General features: G+C 46.2%; 1 pseudogene; it reads right to left on the bottom strand.

Moving 5' to 3' along the window:
- Positions 1 to 3820: 3820 nt before the first annotated feature.
- On the bottom strand, positions 3821 to 5714 carry LOC137004920 (cingulin-like; annotated as a pseudogene).
- Positions 5715 to 7720: the final 2006 nt, after the last annotated feature.

Here is a 7720-nt window from a genome sequence, read left to right as displayed (position 1 = left end):
CATTGAGATCTTTGTCTTGCCCTGGTTGGCGTGAATGACCGCGGACCTTTTTCCAGTAGATGATCATGTCATGTGTGGTGACAATGGTATCGCATGCTTGGAAAAGTTCCTGATGTTTGACAGGCTTGTTGTTAGCTGTCTTGAATCCATTCTGTTTCCATCCAGCTAGATGGCATGTGAAACTTAGACGGGCATAGTTCGAGTCAGTACATATTAGGAGTTCTTTGATGTTATGGGAGGCGGCCAGTTGTAGGGTGATGAGGATGGCTGCTATTTCTGCATATTGTGATGAGTGAGGGCCTAACTTGAACTGTTGTGGTGGGCAAGGGTCTTTGTTGAGCCAGACCACGCCTGCTCCCGCTTTCAAGTTGCCCTGTTGATTGTAGGAACAACCATCGACATATGCTGTTGGCATGCCTTCACACACATTCTCCTCGAAGTACCTATAGTTTGTCAGTTGCGGTGGTGCCGGTTCTTTGGCTTCTGCTGAGGTATTCAGCGTGTCTGTTGAACAGCTCTGACAGGCTGCTAGCCCGTCTCCCAGTGGGGATTTGTGGTTTTGGGCATATCTTGCCTCGACGTCTCGTCCTTGGAGCGTCATTAACCATGTAGCTATGCAGGCGTTGGTTACCACGCCATCCCTGATTCGTTGGCTGTTGAGGAAGGTCACTGGTTGGTGACACGTTTCAATGATAACCTTCTGAGCTCCAATGTAGTTGGAGAAACGCTGAATGGCCCATACAGTGCAAAGCAAGGCTTTTTCGCAGTCTGAGTATTTGCATTCTGGGGGAAGCAAGGTTTTGCTGGCATAAGCGACCACCCGTTTGTCTTTGTCGTGGAGCTGGTACAGACCTGCACTGAGGCAATGATTGGAGAATCCAGCTTCCAGATAGAACTCTTTTCCTGGGTCGGGGTAGGCCAGGCATGGGGCGGAGCACAGGCGTTGTTTGAGCTTGCTCATGGCTGTGTCCTGGGCTTCCGACCAAATAAAGGGTTTGTCCTTCTTCAGGAGGGAAGTCAGTGGTCGTGCAATGTCAGCATAATTCTCGATGAACTGTTGTGAGTAGTTGCACACTCCCAGAAAGCTTCGTAGCTCACAGATGTTAGTGGGCGTCTTTATGTTTTGTATTGCTTGTGTACGGCTGGACTGCAGTTCAATGCCGCCTCGTCCGACGAGCAAGCCAACATAATTTACCTTGGTTTTACACCATTGTCCTTTGTGGAGGGCAATTTTCGCTCCTGCTGTTGTCAGCTGGTTCAGGACATGGTCGATTTCTTTGAGGTGGTCTGCCACATTGTTGCTTTTCATAAGGATATCATCAACATAAATGAGGTTGCCTCTGGCTCTGGCATCGGGGCAAGCTTTGTTCAGAAAGATGTTGAATTCGGCTGGAGAGTTGGCATAGCCGAAGGGACATCTTGTGAAGGTGAATTGTTGATTGCCAAAGGTGAATGCCAATTTGTGTTGGTCATCAGGGTGGACAGGGATTGTCCAAAATCCTGAGGCGACGTCGAGTGTGGATAGGATCGTGGAGCCTTTGATTTTGGGAATCTCTTGGTCCAATTGAGTCATAGGCCATCGCGATAAGGGAACTTGCTGGTTCAATTTGCGATAGTCAATGGTGGGACGCCATTTGCCGTTGGGCTTTAGGACTGGCCATATCGGGGCGGAGTAGGTGCTTTTGCAGGGTCGGATGACCCCCTTTTGCAGCATGGAGTCAATGATATCTTGCACTGATTCGTATGATGCTATTGGAATCTTGTACTGCCGCACAAATGTCGGTGGTGCATTTGGGTGAGTTGGGATGCGCACCATGTGGATATCGGTCAGGCCACAGTCCAGGGAATCCTTTGCGAAGGAGTCCTTGTATTTGCACAGAACTTCTTTAAGTCCTTGGCGATCCATTTCACTGTGGAGGGCATCCGCCTCGCTCAGGATTTGTTGGATTTGTGCATTGAACCCGGAGTAGAGTTCCTCTGAGTCCTTTGAGGGACTGTGGGCCTTGACGATCTGTTCTACAGGTGACTCTGTTGTAGTCTGTGTTGACACAGTGTAGACGGCGAGGTGAGTGTCATCTGTAAGTTCTGATCGGCAGACGCTTTCTTTAGGCACCGGCAGAATAGAAGTGATGGCGATGATCTCATGGGGCTTTGTAAAAGTTACAGTGTTGTCACATTCATCTGAAATTAGTTTGGCTGGTATGTGGCCGATGACAGGAACTGTCAGTTCAAAGTCATGGAACGCCTGGTTGATGAGCCATCCCAGGTGACTGGCTTTTGGCACATTGATGTCTTTGGCCGTACAGTTGTTGAACAACACATACACAGCACGAGATGACACTTCTATGAGAGGTGTGGCTTCCAAGGTCAGTCCTAGTTTAAGGCAGGTCCTGGAAGGTTGGAAGAAGCCTAGCTTACTGTTAAGGGTCTGGCCAGGTCGCATGTTGAGGCGGACATTGACACTCTTGCTGTAAGCGGGGATTGTGGCTTCTTGCTCATTGATCATGGAGCATGCATCTGGTATTGTTTGACCAGATCGAAGATTCTTGAGGTTGACTGAAGATGTCAATTGGTGTGACAAGGGAGCCCATATGACGTCATTCACGGTGTCAACGCAGGCGTTGAGACGGACCATGATGTCTGCTCCTATGTAAATGTCATGAGGCAGGTTGGGGACAACCAGGAGGTAGTGAGTCAAGAGTCTGTTGTTCCATCGTATGTCTACAGCACAGACGATCTCGGAGGTAGCCATGGTTGTTGACCAAGGATTGAGAGGGAAGCGGCTATGCTTCGAGATGTGTGGTATGCTCTTATTTGTCTGCTTCAATGTTCTGAAGAGTTTCAGGCTGATAGCTGAGTTTTCAGCCCACAGGGCAAATGCTGCATCAGGCACTGATATGTCTTGGACATTTATGGCAGTCATGATTCTGAGGGAACCTGAGTCTGAGTCAGATGCTTGCAATGAGCAGAGAAATGGGTCTTGGTTCCTGTTGCTTGGAGTGGAACTGGCTCTTGGTTTTGAACTTGCATCGTCAGTCAGTAGATGGTGGGCGGTGTCTGTGACTTGACACTGCGATTCGTTGGAGTTTACTGACTGGAGAGGCAGAGGCTCATGGACTTGCGTCCATATCTTCAGATGCTTGAAGTCTATTAAGGGTTCAAAGCGGTTAAGCAGGTCTTTCCCAATGAGGAGAGGATATGTGTTGAGTGGTGAGACATATACTGGGTGAACAAGGTTCATTGGTCCCCCAGTTAGGTGAATTGGGGCCACATGTTTTAGTTGTAGGCCTGTGTGGGAATATGCTTGGAGGTTTAGCTCACACCTTTGAAGTTTAAAGGTTCCATTAGACCTCTTTGTTCTGCTTTGGACTTCTTCAAGGAGTTCTGTTGACATTAAGGTGATGTCAGCTCCAGTGTCGAGGAGGGCTTCAACCTTGATGTGTTGTTCGATGATAATGGAGAGGTAAAACTTTCTTGCTATACCTTTCTCACTGAGATCACCCAGGAGTTGTGGGACTGGAGTTTGGGATGAGAGAGGTAGGATGTCAGCATTTATTTCGTTTTCTTCGGAGGAGTGGCAGACGACCAAGACAGCACTTTCAGGAACTGGAGTGGTTTCCACAGCAGGTGTTTGTTGGATGCTGCTGTGATCTGACCCATCAGGTGTTGGATCAGTTTCTGACTGTTTTGTGGGATGTTCAGGTGGGACTTCTTGTCCGTTTGGAGTTATGGTGCTTGTGGTTCTCTGGGAGAGAGATGAGGTGCTGTTCTCTGGGGTGTGTTGAGTAAGGTGGTCGCTGCCATCTCGTCCGGCCGCTAGTCAGGATGAATCTGGTTTCCTTTTCTCTTCCCACTTCCGGTCGTCCTCCTTTCGTTGGAAGAACTCTTTCATCATCATTTTCATCAGCTCTTGAGAGTCGAAACAAGGTGAAGTCTTTTGTTCTGGTATGGATTCATTTTGAGCTCTGTCAGCTTGGAATCTTTGTGAGTTTTTTCGTCGATTCCTTGGGCTGGTTGCTCCAGGGTGTGTTTGTCGTTTTCCCTTGGATTCCCATGAGCCTTTTCCTCTGGGGTTTGGCTGATTCCAAGTTTTCTCCCAATGGTTCTCATGAGGTCTTGATTGGTTCCATGAATTTTCCCTGTGACATCCAGGTGAGCGTTGTCGTCCACGTGGTTCATCCCAGCGGTTGTCTCTCTGTTTAGGTCGAGTACCAGTGTGGGAGTCCCGCTCTCGGTTGGACGAGGATGCATTCCACTCTTTGGGTGTCGGCTTGGCAAGGTCTTGATGCTGGGTGCCCTCTAGGGCCAGCCCCTGACTCTGAGTGTTGAAGTCAAGAACTGCAGTAGTTTTGGTGCCCTTTTCTAAGGCCATCTTCTGTTTGCAGTAAGCTTTGTGCGCCAAGTCTCTTAACTGTTGAGCACTCATTGTGCGTGGACAGGCAAGGACGCCAAGATGGTGGCTCACCCCAGGATGGAGGTTTCTCAGGAAGAGAGTTTTGAAGTTCAATTCTTCCTCCCATATTCTGTTCGTGGCGAGACCCGAAGTACGCTAGCCTGAGTCGGCTATAGAAGACTTGAGGAGATTCATGGCGACCTTGTTTTGTTTCCAGGGCAGCCACTAGTCCTTGTTCTGACTCAGGGTCGGCAAACTCTTTAATGAGAGCTTCTCGGAGCAGGTGGTAATCAGTCTTTGTGTGAGCAGGCTGCCGGTCCAGGAAGCTGCGCACTTCAGAGCTGGATGTGGCTCTGAGCAAATAAAGTCTATCCTTGTCAGTGACATTGGGTCTCATTTCCAGATGGAAGTCAATATCTTGCAGATAACTCTGAACCTTTGGACTACCTGGCACATTTGGAGTGAATTTGCCAATGTTTCTAGAAAGCTTGTCAAGGTCTCTGAGGTCCAAGCCATGAGATGATCTGTGGCTGGCTGGAGCAAATTCTTTTAGTTTAGTGGGGAGATAGGATTCTTCGGAGGGAGCTGGTGACTGTTTTGGCACTGCCCCCTTCTGATCATGTGCCAGTCCAGGAACTGGGGAGCCGGTCCTGCTTGGCAAAGGTGAAGTTGGTGTCCGACGTGTTCTTGACGGCTCACAGCGCAATTCATATGCATGCTTGAGTTCCTCTTTAATACTGTCGGACTCTCCTTTGATGTAGTCAAGCTGACGTGTTAGGCGGCTGACCTCATTTCTTGACTCATTCAGGTGAGTTTCGAGAGCTTTAATTCGGCTGTTCTTGTCTCTGAAGTCAGCCTTTGCATACTGTAGCTTGTCGGAGAGATCAGCGTAGTCTGTTCTTCCTCGTTCCATTTCTTGCGTAGTAGCTGCTAGGGTCTCTTTTAGCCTGTTGATCTCCTTTTTTGCGCCTTGTTCCACTTCATCAGGCCCTTCTTGTCGTTCCTGAGCCTCCAGCTCCAGCTGTTCGATGCGCCGTTGTGCACGTGTCAGCTCCTGCTGGCGATGGGCGGCTTGCCTGTCGCTCAGTTTGAGGGTGGCGATGAGTGTGTGGCTTAAGGAGCCGGTGATCTTGGCTAGTTCTTTGTGGCTGTAGCTCTGGCTTGGGTCTTGTTTCATGATGCTTGCTATGTTGTCATCCAGCTGGTCCTGTGTCTGATGCTTTAGTGTTTCAGCGGCTTTAGGTAGGATGCTGTCTGTTACAACACTTAGCCAGGTCTCCAGGTCCTCCCAGTGTCCAGCAGGGTCTGTTGTGCGAGACATGTTTTGGCACTGCGAGGGAGATCTAAACTGACACAGACCTTGAAGAAAAGAACAAAACAAAACACAACAAAACAAAACAAACAAGCAGGGCAAATCAAAGGTGTAAGGGTGCAATGTCAAGTGTGGGCTAATGGGAATGAGTAATGAGTGTGTAAATGTGCAGGTAAGACTGGTTCTCGACTGTGGTCCTCTCGTGGATGTGCTTCTAACTCGGAGTCTCTGCGAAAAGAATCAATAAGCACACACAGGTAGCACAGCTAGAGAAGAGCAGAAGAAAAGAAAAGCACGAAACAAACAGAATAGCATTCAGCGAAGAGCAGAATAATAATGGGGTGCCTCCAGTTTCCCTATAAAATGAAGTTTTCGTCTTTAACACTGTTTACAGAATGAGTTTTGTAAACTTTAATTTAGAAGGATGGTTCTAGACAGGGGTTTTGAAAAGGATTTCAAAGTACCAGGACTGTGATTGCTATTAAAATTCCCTTCAGGGCGAAAGAAAAACAATAACAATGACAGTATTGGTTTCTCAGCTAGTAGGATTGACAACCATGCACCACAAAGTGTTTCTAGATGCGCGATCGGGGTTTATGGACGCCTACCAGTCTCCTTGTCAACCTGCTTGAGCCTAGGCTGAGTAAGATAACAGGATGAGGAGGGAAGGTAAAGTGAGTGTCATACAATTTTGAAAGAAGTGTTCCGTTTCCCGAATATTTGTTAAATATTTCTCAAACACTCTGCTTTTATGACTTTCACAGGTACAATTCCAAAAACCAGCAACAGTAGTCAAATCAGAGGAAGACAGCTGAGAGAGAGAGAGAGAGAGAGAGGAAGAGAGTGAAGTTTTGCTCCCAAAATTTGGAAAAATTACAGGGTTGACAGAGTGGTGGCGCTAGGGAGTCGCTACACCTAGGGGGTTGGCTTACTGCGCTAGCAGAAGTCAACTGACCCAAGTATTGAGGGAGAACCCAAAATGGTCCTTTAAATAAATGAATTAAATCAAAGACTAAGGGAGTGAAAGTCTGAGACTAACTCTATTTTCTTACAAAATTTGAATTTAAATTTGGAAATTATAGTTGTGAATTAAAATTGTAATGGGTTCAGCATTAAACATTGAGAGCAATTATAATCAAATTAATTAATCAAGTATCATCTGAATTAGGGAAGCCCAAATCCTAATTAATGACTAATGAAATTAAAATTTCAAAGCAATAATGATTAGTTAATGATTAAAATTGCCAGATGTTTGTAAGCAACTACCATTAAATTAATCCACAAATATCCATACCATATGAAAGCTAAATTGAAATTGATTATGAACTTAATTTTCAATTAAAATTGAAATCGAATTAAAGTTCCCAATCAAAAATTCATATTCCCAGATGTCATTAAAATCAGTAAGAGCAGTTACAAATAACAGGAAATGTCCTCAAATGTAATCAGGATGATTGCTAAATATAAAACAAAACCGTGTTTAACTGACAAGAGTAAATTTAGGAGAGAGACAACTCTTCAACAAATGAGATTAACAAAACAGGTTTATTAATTTAACATTTGTCACGTTCTCTCAAATGGGAGGAGATGAGAAAAGATAAGATGTGTAAGTTAGAGAGAGAGAGAGAGGTGAAAGCACTAGAGTGAATTAAAGTTCAGTAAGAAAGAAGTCATTCCAACATTGCATTCAGACCACAAAATGCTATGCTAGCCACTAGCTCTTTAGCAATGCTACTAGCTTTACATAGACTGTAATGCAACCGCGCTAGTTTTAGCTAGCTCAGCTTATGCTAGGCTTTGTTTACAAACAGTTGAATATGGCGCTGGCAGTCTGCGCATGCGCACTTAAAGGTTGTCCCGGAAAAGGTTTCTTAGGGCTTCCGGGTTACAGCTGTCACTGTCGTTGGTGACTAACGCACAACAAAGAATACACTTGTTCTATACTCTTTGCACACAGATAACAAACAACAAAAGCACAATAATTATTGAACTGACAGCGCAGTTCATTCACAATG

The sequence above is a fragment of the Chanodichthys erythropterus genome, chromosome 17 (assembly GCF_024489055.1).
Source record: "Chanodichthys erythropterus isolate Z2021 chromosome 17, ASM2448905v1, whole genome shotgun sequence".
NCBI classification, from domain to species: Eukaryota; Metazoa; Chordata; class Actinopteri; order Cypriniformes; family Xenocyprididae; genus Chanodichthys; species Chanodichthys erythropterus.
This window is presented reverse-complemented; position numbering and strand designations above follow the sequence as displayed.